This window comes from Amaranthus tricolor, chromosome 4 (assembly GCF_026212465.1).
Source record: "Amaranthus tricolor cultivar Red isolate AtriRed21 chromosome 4, ASM2621246v1, whole genome shotgun sequence".
NCBI classification, from domain to species: Eukaryota; Viridiplantae; Streptophyta; class Magnoliopsida; order Caryophyllales; family Amaranthaceae; genus Amaranthus; species Amaranthus tricolor.
This window is the reverse complement of record NC_080050.1, coordinates 499,223-511,235: the sequence shown is the minus strand read 5'-3', so window position 1 is coordinate 511,235 and position 12,013 is coordinate 499,223.

Sequence of the window (12,013 nt, the reverse complement as noted above, 5' to 3'; positions counted from 1 at the left end):
ATTATTAAATGTTAGTTTTTTAAAGTTTGATAAGTCAACTTCTTTTGGTAAGAATAATTTGACTAGTCCAAGTTTATTCTCATGAGGCATGAGTATTTAGCTTTTTACTTTTCGCTAATTTTTTTTTTCCAATTTTTGTTTAAAAACAATACTTCTATAATATTGGCGATTTTCCTAAAATTTTTTCCTGTAAAAATAATTTTTTAACAATAATGCAAGTATATAATAATATAATAGTTTAATCGAATAGAAATGGATTAGAAGATTGATAATGCAACTATATATTAAAATATTAATAAAACAAAAATAAAGATTAAATAAAGATATTTATATAAAAATATAGTATCAAATAACAATTTTGTGATGACAATATAAATTGGATAATGTTTGATCGCAAAAATAGAATATCATTTGATCAAAAAGTGTTGTCATCATAACAATATGATCAACAATGCATTTAAAAGTAGTAAATTTCACTCAATTCTATTTTATGAAGTAAGTTTTCATATTTTTTTATACTACTTTATTATAATCATATTGCTAAAATCCTGACATAAATATAAATAATATAAACATAAAAAAATTAACTAGAACTGAACAATTTTATATGATCTTATAGACATTCTACCCACAAAATCACTTAAAAAAATCATCCATGTTGAAGTTTATTTAGTGTATCTCTTTTTATGGTCTTGTTGTGAATTGTGTCTTGAGTTGAGGCATTATTGATAAGGGGTGATGGTTCTTATTATCTGAAGATGAGAACATTTTCAAGTGAAAATAAAGAATTAATGCACTTGACATAAACTCTGAAAAGTCATTTACTCGAATACCTATTGTATGAACGAGCTGACCAAGAGCTTGAACGAGCAAACTTAAGTTGCAGGCTTAGTTTCGGAATTCAATAGGTTTAGCTGGAAGGTGAAAAGGCCCAATGAAAGAAAATTCTATCTTTTCTATAAGATATCATATCGTATGTTGATTTTTTAGAGAACAATTAGTATAAATAAAGCTCATTATTCTCCAAATTATTTACCACCATTCTCTAGTCCAACACAACTAATCCTTTGTTATACATTTGTTAATAAAAATAAAAAGGTTATTTTCAATTGACCTTTGATAAGAATTATTATCTGCAACTTTACATAAAAAAACATAAGCGCATATAATTTATTGAGTCATCTTATTATATATAATAGCTTATAATAATTCAAAATCCAAAACTGTATATCTTTGATTTCATCGAAATAATCAGCGACCTATATAACATCACATCATAATAATGAATTGGTTCAAACAACTACCATAATTAAAAGTGTAAAGTCCGTACTAAGCATAATAATTGGTTCAATCTCACTCATATGTAGTCATGTCTAATTGTCTATGGCTTATCTAAATATCTACCCCCACAACCAACAAGGCAACACATATCGTACACTAACAGTAAACGTAGTACAAAGAGTATTATCTATATTTGCTTAATCACTAAATGAAAATGACATTTATCAACCAAAAATAAATTATTATGTCCTAATTTAAAAAAAAAAAATAGAATTACTAAATACTCCTCGATTTTCATGAATTTGCATCTGATGTAAATGCAAATCGAGTGTTTTTAAGAAATAGTGTGAATTTTATAATAAATGAAGGGAGATATATATTGAATTGCGTTGATACTTGATAATAAAAAAAACGTGTTGGCATATATAGATGAGATTTGAAAAATATGGCTGTATCCCGATGTTTATTTTCAAATAATGAAATGATGCAAAATGAGAAAGACGAACTCTAATGTTTTCACATTGAGAGATCCTATTCTCGTATAAAATTTCTAAGAGTTCAGAATGAGGCATACAATATCAGCATGATACTTTTATATAATAATATAATAAATTATTAACAAAGTTAATTAAGATAATAATAAGTTTATGGTGATAATTCAGCTCGTTTAAATATACAAAATAAAATAAAGTAATAATTTATAAGAGTAAATGTTTAAAATTAATAAGGACGCAATCTCTTAATCTATTTGCCCTTATCGTACGAAGAGGCCTACTCACATTCAATGCTTTAGCATGGTAATGCAATATGCATGGACCATGTACATGCTCTTTTTTTTATTTTATTTTTTTTAATTTTTATATCAAACTAGTCCAAATACCTTGTACCATTGAACAATTTGGAAATCGAACTATGAACATCCCTTTTTAGATTAATTATCCATTTATACTATTAGCCTTAGGTATACACGTTTTTTTCATATTAAATTTTTTTCTCTAAAATTTATATGGGTAAAGTAGACATTTATCGATACTAATATCTCAAATGAATTATTCACAAAGATGAATCGACATAGAATATTTGTTTCCATTAATATTAACGAAATATTCTTCAAAATAAACAAAAAAAAATTTCATCATAAATATATAATTGAATATAATATTCAATAATATATATACCAAAAAATATATTTCACTATAATTAAATCAATTTAATCATTTATTTATAAGAAGCAGATTGTAATGATTGAATTGCCGATAACCCGTAAAATTGTAGAAAGTTGAAATAGTAAAAATATGTATTTGGCGTGTTCGATATAACGATTTATTTAACTGTGAGTAGTTTAATGATGTTAAAACATAATTATAGTATCTAGTTGTTAGTAGTACATGTAGCTATTTTTAAAATGTTACAAAATCAAAAGTAGTATCAAAATTTTCTCAACAAACTATATTTCATCAGTTATCATAACAATCACTTATATCGAACAATAATAATTTACACATGTAAAATTAATTAATTAAATATCCTATAATTATAATTGTTTAACCACAACTACCCATATTAACAGCTACTCATATATCACCCAAAAAAAAATGCATCATAATCAAAAATAAAATTATAAAAAATTCTATAAATTTAATAAAAAGTAAATTATAGCAAAATCTACTTCAATCTAATACTTCATCAATCATCATCATCATCATCATTATCATCGTCATCATCGTACTCAGTGTATCCTATTCACAGAGAATTATGATCAGAGTCTGGAGAGGGAAAGAAGGTAGTAACCCCTGCCCAAAAGGAAGATGTGGCCTAAGAGTCCCCCAACTTAAGAAAGATCCTTAGAATGACAGGTTCCTACAACGAAAATGATTGAGTAAAACTAAATTCATCATCTTACATCTTACTATACAAGCTTGACCCTTAATCATAAAATTAGAAATAAATAACATCATATAAATAAAAAAATAATTAGGTAAAAACGAGTAAATTAATGATATGTAAAAGGGAAAGGCAAAAACAAAAATACCAACAGGTAAGTGAGAGGGTATCAGTTAGTCTATGACATGGCTAAGGTGCTTCCAACTACCCAAATCCTCGGTCAGGTCCTCAGAGAAATATAGGTCATACAAATTATTTTTTATTTATTCCTCTCACATTCTCCTAATGGCCTATTTGGTAGATGGTAATGGGAATGAAAAACTAGTGTAATTTTGGTTGAAAAATCTCTTGGCTACCTTGATGGCCATGTTTGTCCAACTTAAATCATCTCATTTTCTTCATAGAATTCATTCTCATGCATTACCATTGGGAGATGTGGTATTAGGTGGTAAAGGAAATTTATAAACAAAAAAACTTTTTTATGATCAAAATTTCATTACCATGGGAATGATGGAACTTTTGAAGAAATTTTATACTATAAGTCATTTCCATTACCAACATTTAATACCACTAACCAAATGGGCTGTAAATATTCTTTCACTTTTCTTATCCTTCGCTAAGAACTTCATGTGTTTTGAAATTGAAAAGTTGGACCTAAGAGTGCAAAATGAGACCAGACTAGCGGTCCGGAACTAAACCGGACCGATGCATCGGGTCTGGGCATCGGGTCTTAATTATTCTTCATTCCGGGTTTTCGATCCGGTCCGGTCTAAACCCGAAAAAATCCAGGTTAGACCGGATGTATATAAAAGTAATTTTAAAGGGAAATAATATTTACGATTTTTATGTATATACTTATTTGAAGGGCTTTATATTTTTTTTCTAACACAAAATAATTTTTTTAACTCAAATATTTTAATTTATAGTAATTAATTTGCTAAATTATTTTAAAATCTTCAATTTCTTAATTTATTTTTGGAATCAAAAGTTACTTCCGGTCCAACCGGTCTAAACCCGGACCGGACCAGGAGGAAATCGGGTTAGACCGGTACCGGATCGGATGGAACCAGTCCGGTCTCCGGTCTTAGCATATGCAAAATTCCGATCTTTCGGTCCTACTGGTTCTGATCAGTCGAATTCGAATTTGGATCGGTGAACATCCCTAGTTGGACCGGTGAGTTTATAAAAAACAATCCCAATATTATTTTTCTTTGAATTTTTGAATGCCACTTATTACCAAACCTCTATTGTTATCTTTAAATTGTGGAGAACTTCTAGTTTATTAGCTTTTTATGTCCTTTTATTGTTGTTGTTGTTGTTGTTGAAATAATAGCTAGGATCGATACGATGCGAAGTACTTTGATGAACGATAACTATTTCAATAAACTAATAAACCTTTGACGAAAATAAAATTGCAAAAATGACATAAGGATTTAAGGAGGTTCACCCAATGATAGCTACGTCCTCCGTGGTATGTAGTTGCTTGTTTGTATTATTTCAATGGAGTAAAACACTCTTACAACTGATGTATTATAATTGAGTAAGAGATAAACAAAGGTTATATGTTTGGCTTAAGGGTTGTGTTTGATGTATTTGGATGTACATGAGAGCTCACTATTTATAGAGCTAATTACATTAATGAGCAATGCAACTTTAATGACATGAATTAAACTTATTACAAACTGTTTTAAGACATTTAAAACGCCAAGAAACGAATCCAATGGACTGCAAGGGCTGCTGCTCTTTCGAGACACCAATGTGCTTGTTCGAGCAGCTCACATGTCGAGCTACTGATCTCCATAGCAGAGGATGATTGTTCGAGCCATCTACACGCTCGTTCGAGCATAATTTCCAGGAGCTTCTGTTTTGTTCTGTGCTGTTTGCTCGTTCAAGGCATGGCTTCTCGATGTGCCTTGTTCGAGCACCCTATGCAGTAGCTGATCTTTGGACTTCCAAACCTCTCATTAACTCCATTCATCATACTCCTTAATTTTCATGATTAAGTGCTATCATCAAAAGATATATTAACCAACACTTTAATTATCATCATAAACACTCATATTAAGTCATCAACTTATTCTCACATTAACACACTCATAGGATTCCATTCCAAAGGTCACACATGAATGCACACTTGAATTGTGCACTCAAGTCACCAAAAATCTCAACAATTATCATTAAGTCATCATATTGAGTTTATAATTTTATAAATGCAGTTGAAACTTCAAAAAAACAATTTTATGAATTAAAACTATAAATAAATAACATTGTTTTATAAAGGTGAATTTGGTTACCTTCATCAATATCACTAACAATTTTCAGAGTAATGATAATCTTTTATTGATAAGTAAAAAATTTATCATAAAAATAAAATAGAAAATCTTCAATAGGAATAATAATTAACCCCGTATCAATAGGGGGAATTACAAATAAACAATATGAACTATTTATAATTAGAAAATTTTTATAGGAATATATATTTCCAGTATAATTGATTATTTTGTTCTCTTAATTATGTATAGAATTATAAGATTATTCTTATTGCCTTATTAATTTCCTAGAATTGATGTATATATTGGAGATTGTATTACTCTCATAATTTAATAAACAGAATTCTAAAACCCTAATTTTCGTTGTTCAAATCTTCATGGTATTAGAGCCGAACGGTTCAGATCCGGGAAAACTTCGATAACCGTTCACTGTAACCAATTGTTTACAATGGAACAAATGGAACAAATGTTCCAAATGTTTCAGAAATTTAACAAACCAAATAACCCCATAGAAAACCTATCCACAGTTCAACTTTCAGAGAAATTAAATTATAACAATTATACCAAATGGAGCAGATTGATGCAAATCTCCATTAATAGTCGTGGCAGATTAAACCACATTACTAATGAGCCTCCTAAAACAACTTTGAGGCAAGGAAACAACACCATTGAAACATACTTTGGAAAACTTAGTATGTTATGGAAAGAAATTGACAGACGCATGCCAAATCCGATGATTTGCTCACAAGACATCACAACATTCAACAATATCATACAAAGACAGAGGCTGTACCAATTTCTCACTGGCATAAATGAGAATTTGGACAAGGAGAGAAGGGACTTACTTCACATGGACCCTCTACCGACAGTGGACGTGGCTTATGCCACCATCCGATGGGAAATTTCACGCCGGAGAATCATGATTGGCGTCTCATCACCGGGATTGGATCCCTCAGAGATTGGATCGGGTCTAGCAATGAAAAACAAGAGCCTCCCTCGAAACCGTGAAAATGACGACCGACAAAAACTCCGGTGTAGCCACTGTGGAGGGTCACGACATACCAAGGAAGGTTGTTTTAAGCTAGTTGGGTATCCCGATTGGTGGGATGACCTACAAAGGAGGAAGACCGCCACTAAGGCACCGACGTACCGGACCAGCGGCAAGGCCAACCTGGCTACTGCAGATCACCCCGGTAAGACCACATCATCACATGAACATTCAGGTATGGATATGAGAATAAGGGAAGGCGCCATTAATGAACCAGAAACAAGCAGGAGAAAGGAGGAGAGAGAAACGGTCGAGCCTCAAGGGGGAAGGGAAAGGGATACTCAAAGATGAAACAATTTCCCTTTTAAATACTACCACCCTCACACCCCTAAACCCTTCTAACCCACCAATTACCTTTTACCCATACCCAAACCCGAAAATACCAAGCCCAAACCTAAAATATCACCCCACACTTATCTCTAAATTTAGCCTCTTAAGCCACACCGCACATCCCCAATGGATATTTGACTGTGGAGCAACGGATACTATGACCTTTGACCCACACGATTTATCCTCCATACATTCCACTTCTCGTACTCATGTTCAAACCGCGAATGGAGAGAATATCCCGGTTCATCAAGCTGGGCCAGCTGATATTTCCTCATCCCTTAATGTTAAAAATTGCTTGTTAATTTCCAGTCTCTCTCATAAATTGTTATCTATCAGTTAGCTAACCAAAGAGCTTCATTGTGCAGTCTTGTTTACTTCTGATGGTTGTCTTGTGCAGGATACTCGGACAGGGACGATTCTTGGGCGTCGTACTGAGCAGGGTGGACTGAATATGTGGACGAGATGGTTCAAAAAGGTCATTCAATTCTTGCTCAAGGGACTCCCATACAGCAACTATGGATTTGACATCGTCGTTTAGGTCACCCTTCACTAGGTTATCTAAAACATCTTTTTCCATCTTTTCATAGTTGTAATTTGTCTTTGGATTGTGAAGCTTGTGTACTAGCTAAAAGCCATATACATTCGTACACTCCTAGTTTAATTAGAATTGATGACCCTTTTGATTTGATTCATTCTGATGTATGGGGTCCTGCTCCTGATATTAATTCTCATGGATATTCATGTTTTGTTTTGTTTGTGGATGATTGCACCCATGAGCTGGATCTATTTTCTTAAACACAAATCTGAGATTTTTGATGTCTTTGTTAAATTTTACAATATGATCCTTACTCAGTTTAACACTCGCCTAAAAGTCCTTTGCTCAGATAATGGTGGGGAATATGTCTCTCTTAAAATGAAATAATTTTTTTTTGAAAGAAAGAACAAAATGGGGTTGCCGAAAGAAAGAACCGAACCTTACTTGAGATATCCCCTGCTCTTATCTTCGAGTCTCATGTTTCGGCTCCATATTGGCCTAAGGCCATTACCACAGCTAATTACCTCACCAATCGACTTCCCACAAAATCTCTTCAGTTTCAAACCCCTCTTGCTACTTTGAGTACTTTCCATTCTGTTCCCTCTTCTCACTCTCTTCCTCCCTGTGTCTTTGGGTGTGTGGTTTATGTTCATCTTCTGAAACAGGACAAAACTAAATTTGAATCTCGGGCTGCTAAGTGTGTTTTTCTTGGGTATGGTGTTAGTCAAATGGGCTATCGGTGTTATGATCCAGCTCATAACAAAATGTACACCACTATGGATTGCGACTTCTTTGAGCACTCTTACTTTTTTACCCAGCCTAGCTCTCAGGGGGAGAGTACTAGTAAGGATCTAAGCTAGTTAATCTATCCTCTGGCAAATGGTCGAGACCCAAAAGAGCAAGTAGATATCACCACAGACATAGTCACCGAAACTACAGTACCTCCATCTACTTAGTCCACTACGGTCCCCGAGTATCCTGCCGAACAAGAGGTAATTCCTGATTCCTCAGATACTGATACAAACAATAATGTGATGCCTAGTGATGATGTTGTTCCCAGGAGATATGAGTTTCCCCCAAGGAGCACACGAGGTGTTCCTCCAAAAAGATATGACCCCGAGTTCGAATCTCAAAGATCTCGATATCCCATTAATCAAGTAAACCAAGAGCAACTATCTCAGATAGCAGTTGCCTTCAATGCTTCTCTCTACTCAGGCAACCTACCAAAAACCACTGAAGATGCTCTTCGTGACCCGAAGTGGAAGAAAGCTATGGAAGAAGAAATCATAGCTTTTAAGAAAAATGAGACTTGGGAACGACGCACTCTGCCAAAGGGAAAGAGAACAGTAGGATGCAAATGGGTCTTCTCAATAAAATATCACGCAGATGGAACCATTGAAAGATACAAAGCTCACCTTGTCGCAAAATGATACACCCAGACCTATAGGGTGGACTACTCTGAAACCTTCTCCCCAGTTGCTAAAATTGACACCATTCGGATTCTCTTCTCCATTGCAGCCAACAAAGATTGGCCACTATACCATTTGATGTGAAAAATGCCTTCTTACATGGGAAAATTAAAGAAGAATTTTACATGCAAGCACCATCGGGTTTCTCACATGAATACAATAAGGGGGAGGGGTGTAGACTCCGGAAAGCTTTATATGGGGTTGAAACAATCTTCTAGAGCATGGTTTGGAAGATTTACTGCAGTCATGAGAAAATTTGGTTACAAACAGAGTAATTCTCATTATACTCTGTTTCTTAAGAGGAAAGATGGTCTAATTACATGTCTTGTTATTTATGTAGATGACATGGTCATTACGGGGAATGATGTTAAGGAGATCAATGAGCTAAAAAGCCGACTGCTCCTGGAATTTGAGATGAAAGATTTGGGGAATTTGAAATACTTCCTCGGGATAGAAGTCCTAAGATCTAAGACGAGGATCTTTATCAAACAGAGGAAGTATATCCTAGACCTATTGGCTGAAACTGGGATGATTGACTTCAAACCAGCAGAGACACCTGTAGTGACAAATCACGGTCTCCAATTCATTGAAGGAGCTGAGATGGCAGATCAAGATCAGTATTGGAGATTGGTAGGAAAACTTATCTATCTATCACACACAAGGCCAGACATTGCCTATGCTGTAAGTGTCGTAAGCAGATTCATGCATCAACCTCAAGTTCAACACATGGAGGCTGTAATGAGACTCTTAAGATACTTAAAGGAAACTTGCAATAGAGGAATTCTCTTTAGGAAAAATCAACACCTGGAGCTTGTAGCTCATACAGATGCAAACTGGGCTGATGACCGAGATGATCGAAGGTCGACTTCAGGATACTTTACCCTCGTAGGTGGTAACTTGGTCACTTGGAAGAGCAAGAAACAAAAAGTGGTAGCTCTGTCTAGTACTGAAGCAGAATTCAGAGGTATCGCTAAAGGGATTTCAGAGGTTCTCTGGATTAGGAAACTATTGGATGAGCTAAACTTTCAACAAAAAGGGGCGTTTAATTTATACTGTGACAATAAGCAGCTATCAGCATATCTGAAAATCCTTCAGCATGACCGTACAAAGCATGTCGAGAAAGATAGGCCCTTCATCAAAGAGAAACTGGAAAAGGAGATCATCAGTTTACCATTCATCAGGTGAAAGGACCAGTTGGCAGACATTCTCACTAAAGTTGTATCAGCAGAAGCCTTCAACATTGTTCTGTGCAAGTTAGGTATTTGTGACCCTACAACCTAACTTGAGGGGGATTGTAGGAATATATATTTCCAGTATATTTTCAGTATAATTGATTATTGTGTTCTCTTAATTATGTATAGAATTATAACATTATTCTTATTTTCTTATTTAGTTTCCTAGAATTGATGTATATTTTGGAGATTATATTGCTCTCATAATTTAATAAACATAATTCTAAAACCCTAATTTCCGCTGTTCAAATCTTCAATTTTAAGTCATTTTCTTTTACTCAATAAAAAGATAATTAATTAATAAAAAGCGAGTGATACATTACGTAATTTGCAAGTACAAAACGTCTATATACGATTAAGTCAAGAGGGATATCACTTTCTTTAAGAGTATGGTTTACAGGGTATTTGGTAAAATAACTTATTTGAATGCACAATTTTAGCTTATTTTATAAGTTTTTGATTCAAATATAATAATATATGGTTGAGTGGTCAACACCTCTAATGCTAGTGTTTGATAAATGGTTAAAACAACTTATTAGTATCAATCAATTATTTTCGAATTGCTTTTAGCAGTATTTTTAAAATCAGATGATTTGATTAGTTAACTGATCAAATCAACTTTTTCAATCAACTATTAGTCTACTAACTATTATCTTACCTTTGTTTAGAAATACTAACAACTGATAGTGACATGTTCAATGGAGAATGTCACTATCAATGACAAGAATAATGGAACAGAGTATCCATTCGGGTCATTGAATTGATTTCAGATTAGGTGTTTCACATCAGTTTAAAATCAAGTCTTGTGTCCATATAAATTTTTATATAATTGTAATAAATCGGATCAAATCAAATTTGATTAAAATGTCGGATGAATATCAAATTGTAGATGTTGAACATCATTACAAACACTCCATTGTGTATCTCTTAGTTTTTCACCTGAGTTTATGTTATTTTCACTTGTGAAGGTCAATGTCTTATTGATGAATATCACTATTCCAAATAAACAAGCTTAGACCAAAGAGACATAAAGATAAGAACGAACGTAACTTGCAAAATCCTTTCGAAAAGGACAACTATTGTCCCAAAAAAAAGGACTACTCCTCATATTTTACAATTAAATCAATAAAAATGTGAGTTCAACATTTGGGTTTGTAATAATTTGCGATTCACAAATATCAAAGGGTATAATCTACTAGAGATAGACGTGGCATTCAAAAATAAAACCCAAAATTAAATGGAATAATTAGAATAAGATAAATTATTATGAGAGACGATCTCTTTGAAAGATACATTAGATATATGGACTAAATAGTTTAATTAATACAAATTACTGAGAAAATAATATTTAAACTTTTTGTTTTGAGGTAAAGAGACAATATCTCACAAGAATAGCTGTTAAAATAATAATTAAGGAGTTTAAGTTTAAGCCAACTAGGCAACTAGTAAGTTATTTGATTAAAATTCTTATTTTAAATTGTGTATAGTATATAACACAAAAAATAATACTTCCTCCGTTCGTTAAAGAAGTTCCTATTTTTCATTTTGGGGTGTTCTATTTGTTGTTCACATAAAGAATTTTTTTATTTATATTACAAATTTTGGTAAAAAATAACCTTTTTCATTTTCACTTTAATATTTTTATAATGCTTATGGACCCCACATATCTTCCAGTAACTTCATTTTATCATTTTTATATTCTTTATGTTCTCCACATGTTTCCTACTAACTTTTTAAAAATATTTTTTATTAGTTGTGGTCCTCATATTTTTCTACTAACTTTATTTTAATATTTTTTTAATATTTATGTCCCTACTTTTCTTCTATCAAATTTATTATTCAATTAAATAATATATCCACTATTTAAGATACTCTATTTTTCTTAATTCCCGTGAACATTGAGGGAACTTCATTAGGGAACAAAGGTAGTAGTTCAGTTGATTTAGCATACATGCAGAAGTAAA